Source organism: Talpa occidentalis, unplaced genomic scaffold (assembly GCF_014898055.3).
Source record: "Talpa occidentalis isolate TD23 unplaced genomic scaffold, MPIMG_talOcc4v2.1, whole genome shotgun sequence".
Lineage (NCBI taxonomy): Eukaryota > Metazoa > Chordata > Mammalia > Eulipotyphla > Talpidae > Talpa > Talpa occidentalis.
In genome coordinates, this window is record NW_026555331.1 from 80,453,372 (window position 1) to 80,476,891 (window position 23,520).

The 23,520-nt window shown below is 34.6% G+C and overlaps 1 protein-coding gene across 2 annotated transcripts in view; it reads left to right on the forward strand.

The window, feature by feature from the left end:
- The window catches only part of ZNF804B (zinc finger protein 804B), an 800,208-nt gene that overhangs the window by 370,812 nt on the left and 405,876 nt on the right, over positions 1–23,520 (forward strand). Inside the window, exon 6 of one of the 2 annotated variants that reach the window (XM_054692315.1) lies at positions 23,302–23,418. The exons of the other annotated variant lie outside the window; for it this stretch is intronic. The gene's annotated coding sequence lies outside the window, so the exon portion shown is untranslated. The remainder of the gene's footprint in view (positions 1–23,301; positions 23,419–23,520) is intronic. 2 annotated transcript variants of the gene reach the window in all.

Consider the following 23,520-nt stretch of genomic DNA (forward strand, 5'->3'; position numbering starts at 1 on the left):
AGGTCTTATATTAGTGTTCAGGGTTTTGAAACATTATTAGTCTTATGAAGGTTTGTTTTTTTTTTTTTTTACAACAGTGCAATAACAAAAGAAAACTTTGTTTTAATGGAAAGCAAAAAAACGACACTAAATACTGATTAGATAGCCTTATGATAGTTTTCCATAACTAATCCTGATTTGTATATCTAGTCATTTTCTCTGCTTAAAGTTCACTTACATTATTATCATCCTGTTAATATAGTTACATAATTATTGCTAAATGCGGTCCATAAACCAGCTAGTGTTGAAAGGGAAGACTGTATCCTGAAATGTTTAATTACTTCTTTCAGCCTGGGAGAATATGAGCAAAAAGATAGTGAGCTTTAGCATAAAAACTACTGAACAAATTATTTTATCTGATGTTTTTCCCCAATTATAAAATTGATCCTCTTAATCAATACCCTAAGAGAAAAAGAGGTAATCCACAGAGAGGGGGTGGAAAATGATGCAATCTGAGACTCAATAGTAGCACAACACATTTGAAATGACAAATTTTAACAATAGCTCTGTTTTTCATGTCCACTTGTATATATAAATAGGCAACCATAATATAAATGATTTTCCATTTTGATTTGGGCACATCTTTGGCTCTTCTTATGAACTGGATTAATCAAGAGCCATCTAATCAGGCAATTATTTGGTAGAAAAAGTATGTAGGACATGACAAGGTACATTGTTAAAATTGCTGTGTCTACTAATACAACAGCAATTAAAAACAAGATACATGTACACACTAGGGGAGGCATCAAAGAGCAGTATACTTAAAACTCTCAAAAGCTACCTTTTCTTTGACTATTGACAATTACTGCCCAGCTTGGGCATTAGTCTGTCCTAGGGATATAAGAATATGAAATTGATACACACTTGGAATTCATGTATACGAACATATTTGGCAGATTTGTCTTTCTCTGACTAAAGCCAGAATTTAGTATATGACAAAGAAGTTTCTAAGAGCAGGGCCTCCCTGGTGGCACAATGGGTTGAGTGCAGCGCTGTGAAGCTGTCCACAGCCTCTGCAGTGCAGGTTCGATTCCTGGCCAGCCAGGGAGACTCCCACATGGCATGGCAGACCTCTCCTGTCACCCCGCTGCTCCCCTCAGCAGTGTATTTCAGTAGATCTGCCTGTTCTGCTCCCCACTCTGTCACTGATGAATCTTCTCACCCTCCTGCGCCTCTTGCCTGTACCCCAGCTCTTGTATAAAAATAAATAAATCTTAAAAAAAATTAAAGTTTCTAAGAGCAAAAGGTCATTGTGAAGACTGTTAGAATTCTGGTGGGAAGGCCCTAGCTTCAGGAGCAAGGTTTGAATGGCAGGTAGACAGGGAGTGGATAGGGGATTCTGGAGGGAACAGCTGTGGTTTGCATTGCAGTGAGCTGCATATGCTTGGCCACAACGCTTCTCATTTCCCAGACACATTGAGCTTGAGACAAACTGAAAAGTGATGGTTAGACAAAAATAGCTTCTGCTATTGGGGCCAATACACTTGTTGACAGCTGGACACACGAGGATGTTTCTGTAGTGGTTTGAGGATAAAGGTGAGGAGGAAATATCTGTAAACAAAAAAACTACTGATAGAGGTATTAGATCCCCAAGAACATCAGAAACCAAAGGTTTTCATGGTGATGACCTTAGAAAAAAGGGTCAGCAATGTCATTGTCAATCCTTTGAAGGGAAAAGAATGTGAGGCAGCCACAGCAGGGACCCTTGCACTACCTGACTCTGGTGTGGCTTGTGCATGACAACCTTCTCACAAATCCCATTTTTCTGAGAGGGTTTGAAAAGACAAAGTGGGAAAGCTGAATATGAAGACTGCTAATTCAGAAGATGTGGGAAGCTAACCTTATGTAACACCTTCAAATATTGTTTAAACACTACTTCTTGATCAGTTCCTGATCCTTGCTTTATTCACTTTGGCCTGCTTCTTCACAATCTCCCATAATAGTTCTTTTTGTGTTATCATTAGTTTCCTGACTTTGTTTTTGATGTTTAGATTGTTTGTGACCTATTCCAGAATCCAGAACCCTATCCCAGAATTCAAGTTAAGCTTATCCTGGCCTTTAGATGAATCTGGCAGAAAAAATATGAAGCCAGATGTTTACAATCAGCAGTAATGATCAAATAGGTTTATGAGGAAGCTTAGGTCAAGTGGGTAATGGATTATAATAATTAGTAGTGGAGAAGCCAAAAAATCATGTATGTCTGTAGTACTGAAGGAAAACTCAATGGTGTGTGGTTTTGACAGAGGTTTTAGAAACTCCCAAACCTAAAAGGCAATGAATGACAGTTTTTCCTGCTATCTTTCTCATTTGGTGCTGTGTTCAAAGGCAGCACCATTTCAAAAAAGAAAATGGAAGACTAGATTAGAAAGTGTGAGATGAACTGTGCTGGATCCTGTCAGAGATGATTATAGTGCAAAAGTGAAGATGTTTATTTTACTTTGCAGAATTACATTTCTCAGCATGTCAGATATTTATGGACAGAGCTAGAGGTCTTGGCATTGGTGATAGTTATAATTCCAGTTTTTGCACTATGGACTCTCTCTCAAACATCTCATAATTAACTAAGGAAGAGAAGATGTAAGAGAAATAAATGTTACAGAATCCCAAGACCACACAGCCCTTGTCTCTGAGCATCTGGACTATGGAAAACCAGATGTACCAAGACACCCTTGGGGCCCCAGATGCACTGTCAGATCATACCCAAATCCTCCCTGGCCTGTTACTCTATCACCATACATACGATGGCCTGCAGATTGAGGCCAAAGTATTTTACTAAAATGCAGGAAAACTGTCCTCTAGCCCTGATTCATCTGTTGACTAGTAAGAAGAAAGTCTTACTAGAAAAGCCTTACTTACAAGAAAAGTCACTTTTCCTCTCATTCTCTCAGTTTCTTCAATTTTTCAAGAAGATACTGAGTCCAGCTGATTTCTGCCAGTACTGTGAATCTTTTTGAAAATCTTGTTCAGTCCTATTCTGTATCTCTACAGTGATGCCTCTCATTTAAGTCTTTCCAAGTCTGAACCAATATCCACCATGGTCTGTGAGTCTTATTTTCTTCCCTGAATCAACATTGATCTGGCCCATTTCTGCCTCTTCTAGGAAAGAACAAAATAGGATAAATAGCGCTTTGGGTATCTCTTCTTGAAAATGCAGTTTTAAACTGCAGACTCAGCAAGTATTTTGTTGTGAACTTATCAACTTGCTTTGTAATAAATAAGAATTTCTCATAACAGATGATCAAGATTTCTGAGAGGTTTAATGATCTCTACACTTAAAGTCATCATAAGTGAATTATGTGGAAAAATACTAGAAAATAATAGGTATTGTCAGAGAACATTGTAACTTCAACTATCATACTTACAGTAAGCATTGCGTTTGGTTCCTCTATTTCTTCTTTTTTTACTAGAAAAAATATTTGATCACATTTAAAAAAATCTTTTAATTATGTAATATACCATAAGTGCCTGTAGCAAAATTTTGATTTTGAAAATTGCTTCTAAGCATGTCACTTAACCTCACCAGGCTTCCTTTTTCTCATGTTTTATTAAGAAAGATTGAGATTGCTATTTTTGAAGTTGCTTTCAAGTTAAAAAATATTATGATTAGATGTGGCTTCTCATTTACTGTGCACAGTAAGAACAACTATTTTAGTGGTCAGGCACAATAGAAAACTTAATGATAGTGGCTTCAGCAAGGATCTAATTAGGACTTTTAGCTATAAACTCTATCTATGCTAAGGTCTTTCTCACCAGCCTCACTTGGATGGTATCTTTAAGGAATATTAGTAAGTTGGGTGAATTCCAAAGCATTTTTATTCCATGACTCTAATATTTTGCTTTACAATAGAATCATAGTTATAAGTTCATAGTATAGTATAGGGACTTTTTAAACAGGGAAAATGATGAATATATTTTGCATAGGGTTACATAATTTTAAAGCCAGAGGGGATCCTGAAGAATTTTTGCAGACTTACTAGTATAGGAAATATGCTTAAAATAACAAAATATGTGGGACTGATTCACTAATAAGAATATTTTGAATGGAAATCATTCTAATAGCAAGTAACATTAGGGAATTAAAAATAAAAGTGAATCTGTTTCCAAGATGAAACAGTTGTTCCCATTATTCCTGCCAGATGCTATGTACAAAAACAAGCAAAGGAGAAGACAATTTTGAAAATTGTGTAGATTAATATTTAAAGTACATATTCTGTGAACATTAAGTCTGAAAACCACATTGCTCAAAAATGGATGTTGCATTTAAATAAATTTGCAAAATATTAATTTAAACAAAATTGTCATTTTAGAATTTTTAAGAACTTTACCATTCTGATGTGTGATATATAGTGTTAGTCTGTAAGAGAGGGATATAACACACACGATTTGAAAATAAACTTGATTTGGGATCTTAAGAAATTTGATACAGATTAAAATGTAATTTCATAATTATAAAAAACATTAGTAAAACTCTTTAAATTCTGATCTATGTTATAAAACATTCAGCTTAAAATATGTCTTGTATTACATAATATAAAATATATTTGCATATATATACATTCTTTAAACAATAATTTGAACAAATGTTTTGAATAACTTTTGTGATAATAACAATCCTTTGTGATGACCTAGGCTCCCTGAGACTTACATTTTCATGTTTCCATCTGAACTCTGTGTCTACTTGTTAATTGCTCACTTACCTTCTGAATAATGTCATTATCTTGCTTTACTTTATCACTATCTAAAACTAAAGGTGACCTGAACTAAATTCTCCACCTATTACCCAAATTCTTTTTCTTCCAGTCTCAAAATCTCCGAGACATGATTGTTCTTTCTTCAGCATATCCTGATATATATTTTATATACATATATTATATATATATGCAAACCCACAGCTATATTTGCACAGTAACTCAAACTGCTTGTGGTGTCTCAGCAAACAGTACCGCGGTGCATTCCTGTTGTTTTTGTCAGAAATCTGGAGGTCATTCTTGCCACTCTCACCAAATAATTACTAAATCCTGCTGATCATACTTTCCCAGCATCTCTTGAATCTATCCCATTATTTCCATCTTTGCTGCCAAGTATGGGTTAAATTACTGACCTCCTTCCTATGAACTACTGCAGTAGCCTCCTAATTACTTGCCCCATGTACTTTTTCCAAGTTATTTTTCTTATCGGCATATCAATAAAGTTTTAAAACACAGATGCAATCATACTTCTCCCTTAATATCTAATAACTTCTTCCTTAAAGGAAAAAAACCTAAATCCTTAACGTGGTCTTAAAGTTCTTTAAATGATCTTTGTAGTCTAGATTTTTTTTTTTAATAGAGGCATGTTTTATTTATTTGTTTGTTTGTTTTGTTTATACATGCACTGGGTACAGTCAGAAGCGCGGGAGGGTGAGAGAATTCACCAGAGCCAGAGCAGGGAGCAGAGCAGGCAGAAGGACCGAAGTACACTGCTGAGGGGAGCAGCGGGTGGCAGGAGAGGTCTGCGCGCCATGTGGGACCCTCCTCTGGTGGCCGGGGAGCAGCCGGGGATCGAACCGGCCCCGCAGAGGCCGCGGGCAGCTTCGCAACCCAGCGCTCAACCGCTGCGCCACCAGGGAGGCCCTGTAGTCTAGATTTTTCTAAAGCTGAACTCCTTTTTGAAATATAACTTTGGTGATCTGTAAATACGTAACCATTTTAAATATACATCTTGGTAGTAAATTTTGGAAATTTTGTATGCTTATATAATCATGATAACATAGGATGTTTCTTTACCCTGGAAATTTCCCTTTGGCCCCATCCCAATCAACTTCAAACCTCACTGCAACCTCAAGACCTTTCAGTTTCCATAATTCAGAGATTTTTCAGTCCTAATGGAAGAGTTCAGGATGTATTTACATGGATGCAAGGTCTCCCCCTTTTGTTTTCTCTGCCTGGAACACTCCTTCCCACTCCCGACTCTAAATATTTAGCTACCAACCCGTCTGCCAACTCGTACTAACCCATTCATTTTTTTTTTTTTTTTATAAATTTTATTGTTATATTCCCCATACAATTGCCGCCCCCCATTCTGACCCCAATCCCTCCCCTCCCGCCCCCGCCCCCTAAAAGTGTCTCTGGTTCATAGTTTTTTGTTGATTTTGATTTTCACTTTCTTATAGTTTTTCATTTTCCTGGTCCATTATTTAAGTTTTCTAGATTCCTGCTATGAGTGAGACCATCCGGTATTTTATTCATTTTTAGTTGAGATGCCTTTTCATTAATCATTTAGACATATGCTTAGCTATATAGCTATATAGCCATTCAGTAAATATATATTATTTTAATGACAATATCATAGCATTTATTCCTAAGTATATTATTTTTCCACATAATTCATTTATGATGACTTTATATTATTTTTTAAAGATTTGTTTATTTATACAAGCACTAGATACAGTCAGAAGCGCGGGAGGGTGAGAGAATTCACCAGAGCCAGAGTGGGGAGCAGAGCAGGCAGAGGGACCGAAGTGCACTGCTGAGGGGAGCAGCGGGTGGCAGGAGAGGTCTGCGTGCCATGTGGGACCCTCCTCTGGTGGCCGGGGAGCAACCGGGGATCGAACCGGCACTGCAGAGGCTGCGGGCAGCTTCGCAACCCAGCGCTCAACCACTGCGCCACTGGGGAGGCCCCCATTTATGATGACTTTAAGTGCATAGTTTGAATTACATAATTTTTCTGAATGAAATAATAAAAAAGATGGATAATAGTTTTGACCAGTTTTCAAAAAATATCAATACAAAGTGAGGTGAGATATCCCTCTATTGCTAATGAATCATACATAATACTCAAAGAAAGTTGAAGGAGTAACTAGCTGGTAACCAGAGTGACCTAATAAACAGAAGTTAAAAAATCATTTTAGTTAGGAGTTGAGATTAAACTTTGCAATTGATAATTTAAGTCACTTCCTTTCTGAGGAAATCTAATGAAACGAGCTAAGATACAAACCATTTGTTTTAACTTAATAAAAATAAGGAAAAGAAGTTGGTAGTGTGTTATTTTAATGTCTTACATGACTTTTATTCATAAGCTCCCCAGAGACCTTGTGTAGCCTGGAAACAACCATTTATTTGTTAAAATGTAGTGAGTTAAGACATTTACTGTCTTCCGTAAAATCCTTTTTGAGACGAAACTAAAAAAACATGTTATTTATTTTAATCATAAATTGTGCTATAATACTTTAATCTAAGTATATTCTCTTCCACTAATAATTACAATAGTATCATCAATTACACTGTTGATTATGATCATCTTAATTGATCTTGCATCTTTAACGTTTTTTCACATATTAAATGTACTTTTAAACCATATATTTCAATTGTGTGAAGAAAGTTAAGCAGCTATTTCATCACTGATTAATGATTTCATAATCTCTCTTCTGCCCATTGACATTTTAGCACAGTGCTTCACCACCGTGATTTATTTAATGAGTGTGCTTTTAATGGGGATAAGAGCGGGAAAAATACTGCAGTTACTTGTGGAAACCAAATCGTACTTGATTACTGAGAAGGAATTAGACTGAGACTTTGTGTTGCCAAAGGGCATTAGGGAACTAAATTATGTAGTTAAAGTGTTTATGTGGATCAAATTAACCAGAGAATGAAGTGATTGGTAATAGGAATGGGAAGTTATATTTCTAAAAAAGCTTTATCAACTTGATTCATAACAGGTTTTCTCTGAAATAGTTTTCTGGACATTAAAGTCATTTATATGTTATCTTGAATGTAAATATAATTTACTTCTGGAAATCTGGCAGCGTTTGCGAGCTCTGATTTGTCTGAAAATATAACATATCCGTTGGTTTATTATAGAATTATAGAAGGATAGTGAAAACTGATGTAAGACCTTGTCTAATTCATTTATTCCTCTCAGGCATGTAAATTCATTGCCACAGCACTTATTAAATTTTTTTCCGATTGTTTTAATATAACTTTTCCCAATTACAAAAACATGTTTAAGTTAGAAATTTTGGAAAACACAGAAATATCCACCTGTGTATGCACATACACACATACAAATCATTGAAAATTCCATCATTTAAAGGTAATATTATTTTTCATTTTTAGTTTTTATTCAGTTTGAGACCTGTATTTTTCAACATATTGGGATGCATAAATTTTTATAACATTTCTTTAGATCTCAATATGTTGTTAACAATTCCTTACATCTTTTGAAAAACTTTAATTTTGGGGTAATTTTAGATTCACATATCCTATCTTTTTATTCTGCATCTGTAACTAGATTACAAATAGTTCTGATGCTACCAAAAAAAAAAAATCAAGGGACAGCCTCCCCAGTGTGTAGCGGGTTGAGCTCAGCACTGTGAATCTGTACGCAGCCTCTGCAGCGCAGGTTCGATTCCTGGCTGGCCAGGGAGATACCCACATGGCACAGCAGACCTCTCCTGTCTCCTCTCAGCAGTGTTCTCTGTCAGTCTGCCTGTTCTGCTCCCCACTCTGTCTCTGGTAAATTCTCTCACCCTCCTGTGCCTCTGGCCTGTACCCCAGTTCTTGTATAAATAAATAAATCTTTAAAAAAATCAAGGGAAAGATTACTCCTAAATATACTATTGATTGCCTGGTATTTTGAAAAAAAAATCCCTCTGAAGATTTAAAAAAAAAAATTCTCATGTTAATATTGTTTACATCTTTGATTTCATGATAGAAGTGTAGAATCCCAGTCTTCAGACATTGTTGCCCACCACTAAAGAACCCTTGGTCTGTCTGGCTATATAAGTGCTACATAGTCATTTTTGTTTGAAATCAAATTTCCTTGGCTGACTCAGTTCAAATCCCACCTGCACATTGAACCTATGCAGAAACAAAAGCAAAACAATATTGACCAAAAAATCCTTCCAATAGTAGTCCTTAGAAACAGATCTGAGCTAGACTGAACCATTCTACATCTCAGTGGTCCAGCTATTTCTTCTCTTTTTCTTGTTTTCAACAAATATGTATTACTGCAGTAAAAACACTTAACATGAGATCTACCATGTTAACACATTTGTTAAGTGTGCGGCCATAAACTGAAGAATTTACACGCAATGCTCAGTTTGAAAACATATCACTATTAGTACAGCAAATTTGATCATATCAAATGATCTATTCAATGCTAAACTGATTAGTTTTATTCAGTACTTTTATATTTTAACTTGAATGTGAATTTATACTTGTGTAATGCAAATCTGCAAATTTAAAATTTGTATCCTCTTTCTATGTTTTCTTCCTGCTCTCTTTTGCTCTCATGTCTTCCTCATTTAAGATAATATTCTGTTGGTGATGTTAAACAAATTCATTTTAAGCACTAAAAAGTAAAAAAAAAAAGTTGCCTCTAATTAGTGTTATCCATCATACTTTAGAAAACTTGAGGATGCAATCTATCATTTATAATCCCTCAGATTTTGATTTGATTACCTTTCTGCTCCTACTTTTCTAATCAATGAAATGGATTAAAATCAGTTTGTCTTTTAAGATGGTATCAAAGATTAACTGAGATACTTCAGTTAAATTATTTAAAAAAAATATTAAGTGATTATATGTGCCTGACCTGCTGCTATGGTATTATATAATAAGATAAACATAGCTGGAACTTAGCCCTCAAGAAATTTCAGTACCAGCAAAGGATATGATAAGTTAGAGTCTAAGACTTTGAAAAATAGTGTTTGTTTCTAGGAGGGCATTAAAGTTAGTATGAGAAGGTCAAACTTCTCAAATTATCTGTGCCATTTGTAAAACAAAAACCAAAGAGTAGGGCTAGGTCCAGGTTGCTAGTTGATTTATGTACTATCATGTATTTGGTTAATGAAACAATTTAAAAAATTACTGAGAAAGAACTCTTCTTGAGGGCTAGTTTTCAGCATATCCATATAGTTTTTAATATAATACATACCAGTGAACCTAGCATGTGAAATATAGATTCAAATGGGTGGCAATAATGCATAATTTGAACTCCAAATGTTAAAGCTATCTCAAGAGTAAATGGCAGTTTTATGTGGAAAAAATCTTTTAAAGAAAAATTGTGCACAAAAATGTCAATTTTTATAAATAATTATTTTAACCCTTTGTAGGTGGCATAACACAAAAATGACAGGAGTATATGCTGTGTTTTGAATTATGGCTACATAAACCTGATAGCTCAAAAATTTAGCTACAGATTGGAACTATATTTAAACAATAAATCAATAGCACAAATCACTCGGTATTTCAGAATCCTATTATAGAGTATGTGAAGAAAATGAACCAGTTCTGTCTAAATGATTAAAAGACAGACAATCCTAATAATCTTGAGAATACAGAATTCAGAAGATGCATGGCAATAGAGTTGAAGTAGTATAAATGACAGTTACTTTTATATGCGACAGTTACTTTTATAATATTTGGCAAATTCTAGATTATGGTTGTAATATTATGGGCCTTCAGATTTGTCAAAACTTATTGAGCTGTGCATTTTAAATGTTAAGCATTTTATTATATATAAATGATACCTCAATGAAATAGATTTAATAAAACATTGACTCAGTTAAAACTAGATGTTGTATGAATGTCATTGCTTTGCTTACCAAATAATTTCTTTTCCCCCATTCAGTCTTCTATCTCCTTATACTTTGATTGCTAAAAATGTAGCCTTTATTAAATAAAATATAAGGAATAAATTCTTTATAAGATTGATAAAAATATGTGCAAAATATGACAAAACTTCGATGGCTATTGAAGGCATCCTCCTCCAATGGATTCAGCAGCCATATTTTGTATAAGGCACTACCCATAGGGGGTTCATATGGCATAGTTCTGAGTTCTTGTAATAACTTAAAGGGAAAGTTTTACAATGTCTGGAGCTTTTATAAATGAAGGAGGATGATATCCTCAAATTCCTTGCAGCAGAAACCCACTAAGGTAGCACCCACCTTGACTTCCAATGGAACAGTACATCTACAAAAGAATAAATGATGACATCTATATGATAAAGAGAAGCTGGGAGAAGTATCTGCTGGCAACTGGCAGCCTTGTTGCACTGAAAATACAATTGGCATCATTGTCATACTGTCCAGGAATGTGTCCAGCAAGCTGCTGTCACTGGAGCTAACCTATTGCTGTGCTTCCTTTGAACCTTCACGAGCAGATCCAGGCAGCTTTCCAGGAGCCAAGATTTCCAGTAACTATTGATCCCAGGGCATCTCGTGCTAAGTTGCCCACCACTGCTCTGTTAACAATCTTCTGCACTGCCTAGACCATGCTATCCCCTGCAACAGCCAGGAGCTCTCTCAGTGATCTAAGGTGAATGTGGCTCTGAGAAATTTTGAGCATGTGAGGCACTATCTTCAGTGAACAGCTGATCTCCTAAAGCATTAAAAAGGGAGATCAGGCCACTACTGAAGAACTGTGACTAAGGAGGAATTTCAAGTTGACTGGCTGCTTCAGCTTTAGGTTTTATTTATTTTTTTTGGGGGGGAGGGTTTGGAACAAATAGGTGATAGAATCTCTTAATATTTTGTAAGGATCGCCATTATTGCTGTGTCGTGAATAGACCAGAACTGTGCTTATTGTTAGAATGTATGATGGTGAGTTACTGCTTTAAGAATGTATATTTTCAGGGCATTACCCGATATTGGTATAAGGAGGTAAAGCTGGAATTATTTGTCTTTATATTGAAAGAAGTAATGTTTGTAAAACACATGAAGATATTGGGTATAAAGGGAATGCTAAGTATAAATACATATCAGATAAGTTTAAATCATATTAGTCTCTAAACTATAGGGTCATAATTGACAACCTTTAATGGGTTCTTGCAGTGTAATTGTATGGGGAATATAAAAATAAAATTTAAATAAAAAAATAAAATGGAAAACTGAAAAAAAAATAAAAAAAAGAATAGAATTAACTGGATTTTTGGACAATAGCTTTAGGTTTTACTGCTACTCAACTTGGTCTTTACTGTAGACAGTCATGGACCCTCTGCTTATTCCGTATTTCCCTCATGACTGGAGAGTCTACTTGAGGACTGGTCTGCTCCGGCTATTAAATGAGTAGGAACAACCACTGTAGTGGTTTTAAGCTGTTCTTCCCTGATACTTAGAAAGTGGAAATAAGGTTGATAGACACTATAGTTTCTTTAAAAAAAAACATGCACACATAGAGAAGACACCCGTGGACTTCTGGTGTCTGTACAGTTCTGAACAAAGCTACAATTTGATTTTTATATCACTTTAAAAGTGGAAATATTAGAAGCAGGTACATCTTCACACTGCCAGTGCTCATGGGAGCCCCCTTGTGCCTAGATTTATACACAAAAAATGGAACCAGAGTTTCTTAGAGATTTAATTCTGTTCTAGGAAAGAGGTAATTTAGAATAAGAATAAAAGTTTCTGTTGTTGCCAAAAAGTAGGAAAGCTTTTTAAAAACATTAAGACTATTACTAACTAGATAAAAATTCAGATGAGGAAGGCTGTCACTGAATAAGAAATGAAAATGGTAAAACTTGAAGTTGTAAGTAATTGAAATAATTCCAGTCTATAAAAGACTATTTCAAAATGAAGCTCAGAGAAATTTAAAACGGTTAATGTTTTAATGCCAAAAAAAGGGTAGCCTTGATAGCAGATGGCTAGTTTTCACAGATTTTAATAGATAGAAGAGAGTACATATGTGTATCTATTCTACATATACATATATATTGGATTCAATGTTTAAATACATGCATATGGGTATAAAATTATATATATATATATTCTCATTAATAAGCGAGATGACAACATGTGCTTAAAACAAAAAGCAAATATAAAAAATTTGAGCTTGCTTTTCCTTCATATTGAGATTTTATTTGTATGTCATATGTATATATGTATCTGTGTATAGTCAGAATCTGTAAGAGTGAAGAGGACTAATTTTAAGTAAGTCAAATAGTCTACATAAAGGTAGGAATCTACCAAGAACTGTCTGAGTCAGGATGTTGTAGCAGTTGCCTATTTACCAAATAATCTCAGCATTTTACAATTGGGTAGAAAGATTGCTATTAGTTTATAAACTGTGATCTCCATACACATTAAATAAAAATATCATATTTCAGGATGATAATTTATCCAAATGTTCCAAAGGGAAGAATTACTTAGTGTTCATTTTTTAGAGATAAAATAGTTGCATGAACATCCTATTGATTTTAAATTATAGAAAATGAGAATGTAAGTTTTTAATCATAATAAAAAACATATAGGCATACAAAGTTGATAACTTAGGAAGTACCAACCACTTAAAAAGCAAATAAAATGCAATTTCTGGAAATTATATGAAAGGATTTGACTTATGTCATGATGCTATAAATTGATTAGTCTGAATTATGCAAAGTGTGACTTAGTTCTTAAGGTTCTTAAGTTAGACCCAGCATTGGCATTAAACCTGAGAATCTTTCTATTTTTGAATTGGATAAAATTATCACTATTCTATGGAGATTCCATGACATATCTAAAACGAGTATAAACTAATAGAGTATAAACTAAGAATAATAATAGTATAACAATATGAAGAAATGACTAAAATAAACAAAACTAAATAAATTGCCGACAGGAACCCTAATAAACACTTGGGGGGAATCATTTGAAGATTTCTGTTTTTTTTGTAGTTTAGTCTTCTTTCCTGTGAACACTGAGTTTACTAGACTTTTCATTCTCCTCAACACTGCCTCAGCTTCCTGTCTTCACAAATACTATGATATGTAGTGAATTAGGGCACTTATGTGGCTGGCCTTATTTCCTGTCTCTCAGGGATCAATGCTATTAGTTGACTGCTGTCCAGTGATTTTGGAAACCTTTGATTCATATATTTTGTTTGGTTTTATTGATTGTTTAGGGGAAGGGTAAATCCTGTCCCTGACCGTTAATTTTGTCCAGAAGCAAAATAGTACCTGCCTTTTTAGCATTTTTGTTATTTTTTTTTTTGTATTACAAAGAACATTCCTGATGCATTCTAAAATATGATGCTTTCCTTAAGAAAAAAAAAATAATTTTCCATTTGGTTTGAGAACTGAACAACCTTATTTTCATGGAAAACTGTTTGGACTTCAAAGTAACTGACAAACTGTTTTTGACACATGGGTATTTGGCAAATACATATTTGAAGGCAAACTAAGTGATCTTGTCACTACAAAGGAAAACAACTGATAATATTTGTCAATGGTAAAATTCAGCAGTTCCCTTGAGCTTTCAAAGGAAAATTAGAATTTCAGAAAATTTGTGATAGCCATTCTGAGCTTGAGAGCTTCCCAATATGGATAGCCAGTCTTTTCTGATAAAAAATGGTGGTGCTATTAACAAATACATTTTTATTTTGATTAATAAATATTAACATTCAAAAGAACTGCTGGTCTCAGTGACTCAATGTTTTTCAAGTGTTCAGTGATAGAAAACATGTAAGAACAAAAGACCAAAGTATGAAAATGGCCATTTAATTTAACAGCATAACAATGTTCATTGGTTTGGCTTCAGATAGCACATTGCAATAAAACTAATAAATTACCACTTGCCAAGTTTTAGTGTAGTATCAAGAAGAATATCCATGTTTTTAGAAAATTTTATTAAAACACTTCTTATTTCCAACTTCATATCTGAATATGGATTTTCTTCAAATACTTAAATCAAAAGAACATAACATGACATGTTGAATTCAGAAGCATACTTGAGGATCTATTTGCCATTGTGAAGTCAGACAATAAAAAGAATGTGCAAAAGTGTAATAGTACTATTCTTCATTATTTTGAGAGGGAAAATGTAGGTGTATCCTATTATAATATTTTAGCAGATAACACATTGTTAATTTTAAATAAATGTATTAGTATTAAATTTTGAATTTTTTTTTCTTATATGGATACATATTAGTACATGTAAATGATTTAATCAAATCATTTTAGAATTTGCAATAAGAGTATTTTGAAACCACAAAGTTTGAGAACTGCTTCTTTAATGACTATGATATCATGGCTAAAACTAACAACATATTTCAAGCACTTACCATATATCTGGAATTATCAAAACTCTGGTAATCCTTTATTTACTTAAATCACAGTAGTACAATAAGAGAAATCTTATTATAACTTTTTATTTTTGTTTTTTTAAATTTTGTATATTTTTTACATCATTTTTCATTTATGTACAATGTATGCATTTTCATCTTGGTTATAGTCCCCGTACAATTCCCACCACCCTTGTTTTGATCCTACTCCCTTTCCCCCCTCCCCCCTCCCAGTAGTGTGTCTCTGGTTTACAGTTGCTTGTTGATTTTGATTTTTACTTTATTATAATTAGTCTTGTTCCTGATCCCTTATTTAGGTCTAAATTCCTGATATGAGTGAGACCATCAGGTGTGGTTTTTTTTGTTGTTGTTGTTGTTCTCGCTTATTTTACTAAGGATGATCCCTTCTCGCTCCATCCATGTTGCTGCAGATTGCATGAGTTTATCTTTTTGATTGCTGAGTAATATTCCGTTTTGTATATATACCACATCTTTTTGATCCAGTCATCTATTTTTGGGCATTTGTGTTGTTTCCATAGCCTACCTATTATAAATATTTCTGCAGTAAACATAGGGGTGCAGGTGCCCTTTTGAAATAATGTTTCTATGTCCTTTGGGTAAATACTTAGGAGTGGAATTTCTGGATCATATGGAAGCTCCATCTTTAGCAGATTTAGGAACCTCCACGCAGCTCTCTATAGTGATTGGACCAGTTTGCACTCTCACCAGCTGTGCAGGAGAGTTCCTTTTTTTCCCACATCCTCGCCAACATTTGCTGTGTTAGTATTTTTTTTTTTAATTTATTTATACAAGAACTGGGGTACAGGTCAGAAGCATGCGAGGGTGAGAGAATTCACCGGAGCCAGAGTGGGGAGCAGAACAGGCAGATGGACCGAAGACAGTGCTGAGGGGAGCAGTGGGAGTGAGACAGTATCAAGAAGAATATCCATGATTTTAGAAAATTTTATTAAAACATTCTTCTTTTTTCCAACTTCATATCTGAGTATGGATTTTCTTCAAATACTTCAACCAAACGAACATAACATGACATGTTGAATTCAGAAGCATACTTGATCTATTTGCCTGGCTGGGGGGAATAGAACCGGCCCTGCAGAAGCTGTGGACAGCTTCGCAGCGTGGCGCTCAACCACTGCACCACCTGGGAGGCCCCTGTTAGGTTTTTTAATATGTGCCATTCTCACTGGCATAAGATGGTATCTCATTGTAGTTTTGATTTGCATTTCCCTGGTTACAAGTGATGTTGAACATTTTTTCATATGCCTATTGGCCATATGCATTTCTTCCCTGAAGTTTCTTTTTACTTCTTCTGCCCATTTTTTGGACTGGATTATTTACTTTGTATTTGTTAAGTCTCATCAGCTCTTTGTAGATTTTTGTGATCAGTCCTTTATCATCAGTGTTGTGTTTAAAAATGTTCTCCCAGTTGTTGGGGTGTCTCTTTATTTGGTTACTGTCTCTTTTCCTGTACAGCAGCTCTTTAATTTGATGTAGTTCTACCTATTTATCTTTGCCTTCATTATCACTGCTTTGGGTGATGTGTCTTTAAAGATGTTGCTGAGGTGTATGTCATGTAATGTTTTACCTATATTTCCTTCTATAGATTTTATGGTTTCAGGTCTTATGTCTAGTTCTTTAATCCGTTTTGAGTTGTTTTTTGTGCATGGTGTGAGGTAGTAGTCAAGCTTCATTCTTTTGCATGTAGCGACCCAGTTTTCCCAGCACCATTTATTGAACAAACTTTCTTTGTTTCATTGCATATTCTTTGCTCCTTTGTCAAAGATTAGCTGACCATAAATTTGTGGGTTTATTTCTAGATTTTCTATTTGATTCCATTGGTCTGTGTGTCTGTTTTTGTTCCAATACCATGCAGTTATGATTATTATGGCTTTGTAGTATAGTTTGAAGTCTAGGAGTGTGATAATTCCATTCTCTTCTTTTTTTTTTTTTTTTTTTTTTTTTAGGAGAGCTTTGGCTATTCAGGGTTTTTGGTGGCTTCATATGAATTTCATCAATATTTGTTCTATTTCTTCAAAGAATGTCATTGAAATTTTTATTGGAATAGCATCAAATCTGTAAATTGCTTTTGGTAGGATGACCATTTGATAATGTTAATTCTTCCAATCCATGAACAGTGGATGTCTTTCCATTTCTTTTTGTCTTTTATTTCTTTAACATTGTTTTAATTTTTTTAAAGATTTATTTATTTATTCATACAAGAATCGGTATGCAGACCAGATGTGTGGGAGGGCGAGAGGATCCACCAGAGACAGAGCAGGGAACAGAACAGGCAGACTGACGAAATACACTGCTGAGGGGAGCAGCAGGTGAGACAGGAGAGGTCTGCCTCGCCATATGGGACCCTTGCCGGTGCTGCAGAGGCTGTGGACAACTTTACAGCGCAGCACTTAACCACCTGTGCCACCAGGGGAGGCCCTAACATTGTTTTTTAGTTTTCTTTGTATAGGTCTTTTACCTCTTTTGTTACATTTGATTCCAAGTATTTGATTTTTTTTTTTGTTTCAATAAGAAAAGGGATGGCTTTCTTGATTTCTTGTTCTTCAGATTGATTGTTTATAGGAAGGCTACTGATTTCTGCCTGTTGATTTTGTATCCTGCTTCTTTACAAAACTGGTTGATTAATTTGATTGGTTTTTCTGTGGACTTTTTTGGGTTCTCTATGTATATCATCATATCATCTGGGAATAGTGATTGTTTTAATTCTTCCTTCCCTATTTGGATTTCTTATATGCATTTCTCTTGTCTTATTGCTCTGGCTAGGACTTCCAGTATTATATTGAAAAGCAGTGGTGAGAGTGGACATCCTTGTCTTGTTCCAGATCTTAATGGTAGTGCTTTCAACTTTTCACCATTGAGAATATTGGCTATGCACTTGTCATATATGGCCTTTATGATATTGAGGTATGTTCCTTGTATCCCAAGAATTTTAAGGACCTTTATCATAAATGGGTGTTGTACTTTGTCGAAAGCTTTGTCAGCATCTATTGATATTATCATATGGTTTTTATATTCCTTTTTGTTGATGTGTTGGATTGCATTGATTGATTTTTGGATGTCGACCCATCCTTGTGTCCCTGAAATAAATCCTACTTGGTTGTGGTGAATAATCTTATGGATACATTGTTGGATTCTGCTAGCTAAAATTTTATTGAGGGTTTTTGCTTCAGTGTTCATTAGAGAGATTGGCCTGTAGTTTTTTGTTGTTGGTGGTTTTTTTTGTTTTTTGTGTTGTTCTTGTTTGGTTTTGGTATTAGTGTAATGTTGGCTTCATAGAATGTGTTTGGTATTATCCATTCCTTCTCAATTTTTTTTTAATTTTATATATTTTATGTCATTTTTCATTTTTGCACAGTGTATGCATTTTAATCTTGCCTATATTCCCCATACAATTGCCATCCCCCTTATTTTGACTCTAACTCCTCCCCACCCCTCCCTGTAGTGTGTCTTTGGTTTATATTAGCTTGTTGATTTTGATTTTTACTTTATTATAATTAGTCTTTTTCCTGGTCCCTTATTTAGGTTTTCAAAAGAGTTTGTGAAGGATAGGCACTAGTTCGTTTTTGAATGTTTGGTAGAATTTATTTGTAAATCCATCTGTCCTGGGCTTTTGTTTTTGGGGAGGGTTTTGATTACCATTTCAATTTCACTGTTTGTAATTGGGCTGGTTAGGGTTTCTATTTCTTCTTTATCTAGCTTTGGATGATTGTAAAGTTGTAGGAATTTGTCCATCTCTTCTAGAGAGATGAACTTGTTTGCATATAATTGTTCATAGTAGTTTCTGATTATTATTTTGATCTCTGATGTGTCTGTTGTGATTTCTCCTCTTTCATTTGTGATCCTATTTATTTGTGCTTTCCCATTTTTTCCTTTGTGAGCCTGGCTTTGTCTATTTTAGGGGTTTGTCTATTTTATTTATTTTTTTGAAGAACCAACTTTTGGTTTCATTGATCTTTTGGATTATTTTTTTTTTAGTTTCTATTTCATTTATTTCTGCTTTGATTTTTATTATTTCATTTCTTCTACTGGTTTTAGGGTTTTTTTTGTTGTTCTTTTTCTAGTTATTTGAGTTCTTTCTTGTTTCTTGATGTGAGACTCTATTGCTACATATTTTCCTCTTATTACTGCTTTTGTTGCATCTCATATATTTAGGAATTTGGTGTCCTCCTGCCATTCAACTCAAAGATATTTTTTAATTTCTTCTTTGATATCCTCCTCATTAGTCCAGTGGTTTTCCAGTAGTATGGGTTTCAATCTCCAGGAGGTAGGAGGGTTCCTTGATTTCTTTTTATGGTTTGCTTGCCGTTTGATCCCTTCATGTTCAGAGATGATTGGTATGATTTCAGTCTTAGTGTATCTGTTGATGTTTGTCTTGCATCCCCAGTATGATTGATCCTGGGGAATGATTCGTGTGCACTTGAGAAAAACATATACTCAGATTTTATTGGTGTAGTGTTCTGTAGATGTTTGTTAAGCCCAAGAGGTTTAGATCCTTGTTTAGAGCTTTAGTGTCCTTACTTATTTTTTGTCTCATTGATCTATCCAGTGTTGATAGTGGTGTGTTGAAGTCTCCTACTACATGTGTATTTTCTGTGATGTCTGTTTTTCAGAGATGATAATAGTGATATGATGTATTTTGGTGTACCTTCATTTGGAGAGTATATGTTAATGAGTGTTATGTCTTCTTCATGGCTTGATCATAATGTAGTGACCATCTGGGTCTCTTTTTACCTTTTTGAGTTTGAAATCTGTTTTATCTGATATAAGTATAGCTGTTCCTGCTTTCTTTTTTTTTTTAGGATTGTTTTCCATCCGTTTACTTTCAGTCTATTTTTATCTTTTTTTTAGTCAGATGTGTTTCCTAGAGATAACAAAATTTGGGTTTTGTTTCTTAATCCAGCCTGTGCCTCTGTGTTTTTTATTGAGGAATTTAGTCCATTTACATTTACAGTTAATATTGATAAGTTAGTGTCTATATTTGCCATTTTGTTTGTCTTTTCTCTGGTTTTATTTTTTGTCTTGTTTTGTTCTTATTCATCACTGTTGGATCCAGTTTTAGTACTCCTTGTAGTATTTTTTTGGAGTGGGGGTTTAGCTGTAATGAAATTCTGGAGTTTCTGTTTGTCTGGGAAGGTCCTTTTTCTTTCTTCATAGAAGAAAGAAAGCTTTGCGGGATAGAGTATTCTTGGTTGGCATTTGTTGTCTTGGAGTTTGTTGACCATGTCCCTCTACTCTCTCCTTGCCTGTAGTGTTTCTTTGGAGAAGTCTGATGTCAGCCTGATTGGTTTTCCTTTGTATGTTATTTGTTTCTTCCCTCTTGTCAGCTTCATTATTTTTTTCCTGGTCTTGGATTTTTGGAGCTTTACTATTATGTGTCTTGTATTTTTCCTTTCATCAAGGAAGTTTGGTGTTCTTGTTTCTTTTATGTCTATTTTCAGCTCCTTCTTCATGCTTGGGAAGTTCTCTTCAATTATTTCCTTGAGTATTTTCTCTGTTCCTATGTCTCTCTCCTCTCCTTGGATCCCTAAAACTCTTATATTTCCTTTCCTCATGGAGTCAGATGGTTCCTGAAGTCTTTCTTCATTCTTTTTCCATCCTATTTCTCTTTCCTTTTCTGTTTTGGTTCTTTTTATTTCTGTATCTTTGAGAGTGCTTATTCACTCTTCTATTCCATCTGTTCTGCTTTCATTGCTTTTCACAGAGTTCTTCAGCTCCTCCATTCATCATTTGATCTCCTGCATTTCTTTCATTTCCTTCTTTAAGGACTCAATTTCATTCTCCTGATCATTGATTATTTTTCCTATCATTTTTTACTTCTTTCAGTTTTTTAATCATGGCAATTTTAAATTCTCTATTGGGAGGTTCAGAAGTTTTTCCAAGTCATTGTTGTTGCATTTTGGTGGTTGATTTTCTTTTTGTGGTATGTCCTTTCCCTGAGGGCTTGTTTTGTTGCTTGTAGTTTTCCTTCTTCCTGCTGCCTGATTTCTGATTTGTCCTATGCGTTGGGACACTGTGTCATTGGTACTGGTTGGCATCTCTGTGGTGAGCTCCTTCTGGGATGTCGGAAGCTCTGACAGCTTTAGTGAGGTCCGGATGTGAACCTCCCTGTCTTAAAGATGGTGCGTATGGGGGATGCTCCCCTGCGTGCGTGGTATGTACCAGTGGTGACTGGATCCCCCTCTGGGCTCTGTTTCGGGGCAGTTGCGGGGGTCCTGCTCCTGTGGGCTTGCAGCTCACCTCTGACTGCAGGGACAGCCCTTTCTCAGTTCCACACAGTTTTGGTGAGGTCCTGATGTGAACCTCCCTTTCTCAAAGATGGGGCTTCTAGGGAACGCTCCCCTGTGCCGCTATTATAACTTTTTATAGATGGCAGAAAACAAGATAGTTCCCCTAAAGTCAAACAGCTATGAAGTGGGAAAGGTCATAATTTGAAAACAGACAGTATGGCTCCATAATCTGCACCCACTGATTTTATTTTATATTTCTGTTTTGTCTAATTTTATAGTTGCCTCAATTTTAAAAGACTTTCCATCAGAAATATTTTAAACTAAATACCTATAAGTGTTTTAAGGAATTTTTAAATGTAATGAATTTTTAAATGTTGAGATGCTTTAATTTGGCAAACTCAAATGTTATTTAAGCAGTACGTTATGTAAGCAATAAGTAAACATTGAGAGATAGTGATTATTTAATGTTTAAAAATGTTAATTGTTTATGGGAATTTTAAGAATTACTTGGTAAATATTAAAGTGGAGAGAGTGGTGAGAGTTCTTCATACACAAAAGCTGAAGCGCTGGGGACAAGCACCATCTGGTAACAGATATAATTGTAAAAATGATGCCAGATCACATAAGAGCCTTGAGCTGCACTTGAATTCAGCAAATAGCAACGCTGTGATTTGTGCATCTTTTTTATTTGAGGATGATGATAGCACTTAACTATGACAGGAGGATTTCCTAAAGACTCACAGATATTTTCTCTAGCAATTGCAGAGAAGGGTCATTCTATACATATTATAACTTCCTGAATCAGTTAAGAATTATTAAATGTGGGCATCTCTTGATTTAGACTCACTTATAACAGTAGAAATAAACAGTATTTTCAATAAAACTGGAAATTAATTCGTTATTCTTAACAGATTCATGAGTAAGTATTTAGAAGTGAAATATCAGGTTGTCTACAACTTAGTTTGAAACGACAAAGCCAATCAAACAAAACACACACACGACAAAAAACACCAACCCACCCTGTGTCTGTGTGTATGTACATGTAGAAAGAGAAATAAAGGATATATTGCTAAATGCTATGTTGCTCTAGGTAAATAAATATATAGATACATCTATAGCAATAAATATATCTAGATGAAATAGATACTATACCACCTTTTCAACTTTTCTATATGTTTGCAGTTTTTCAGAGTAAAGTTTGGAAATGGAAGAAAGGACTCTAAAAATAGGATTAAAAACAAAAACAAATACAGAGTTTGACTTTTGCTTGTTTGTGTTGTTAGCAGTTTTGAGAATTTGTTATGTGTTTAAATGCCAGACTAAGAACATGGGACCTTCCTGTCAGAGTGTTTCTTAATATTTATTTTCTACTTATTTGAAAAGGGATTCAAAATAACTTTCTATAAATGAGAAGATTGTTAATTAAGTAGAAATTCACATATTTAATCATTTATTTAACAGTTTTGGTCACTCCAAAATTAGAGTCAATATTGTATAGTAGTAAGAGGAGTGGTCTGACATTGTGGATCCTTGGACAAACCATGTAAACTCATTTCCTACTCTGTGAGGTTGAGATAATAATAGAAGCTACCTTGTAAGAATTCCTTGAATTAACATATATAAAATTCACAGAACCCTGAGGGTAGCATGATAAGTATTTTTGTTAATTAATAACCAAGTGGCATTAGGTAGTCACTAGTATAAAGGTGGAGACAAAAGACTTACAAAAAACAAGACCCTGCAATCCTTGAGTTCAGTATTTCAATTTAATATAACTAGATTTGTACTATTTCATATTCAAATTTTCAATTAACTGTATCTTCCATCTTCAATGTCTGATAGTTGTATGGTTTAATGTTGTAATGGCAACTCTTGTTAGCCTTAAAGAAAAATAACAAAACATATAGATTAACTTTAGTATGGTTTGACACTTTGTTTTGGCAGGGATGGATCCTATTAATGTTTGCCTGTTATTTCAGGAGTTTTATAGAAAAACCTGGGTTCCTAGCATCAAATTTCCGATGTATGTTAGTAAGAAGATCCCTTATATTTGACATCCTGAGACGCTGCTAAGCCATTCCACAGCTTAATGCCAGGTACTGTGCTAAGTATTTTATTTGAATTTTCTTCTTGAAGCTATATGGTAAACTGGTTAGAGTCAAGTATTATGCTCAAGGTTGCAAACTAGTAAGGTGAAG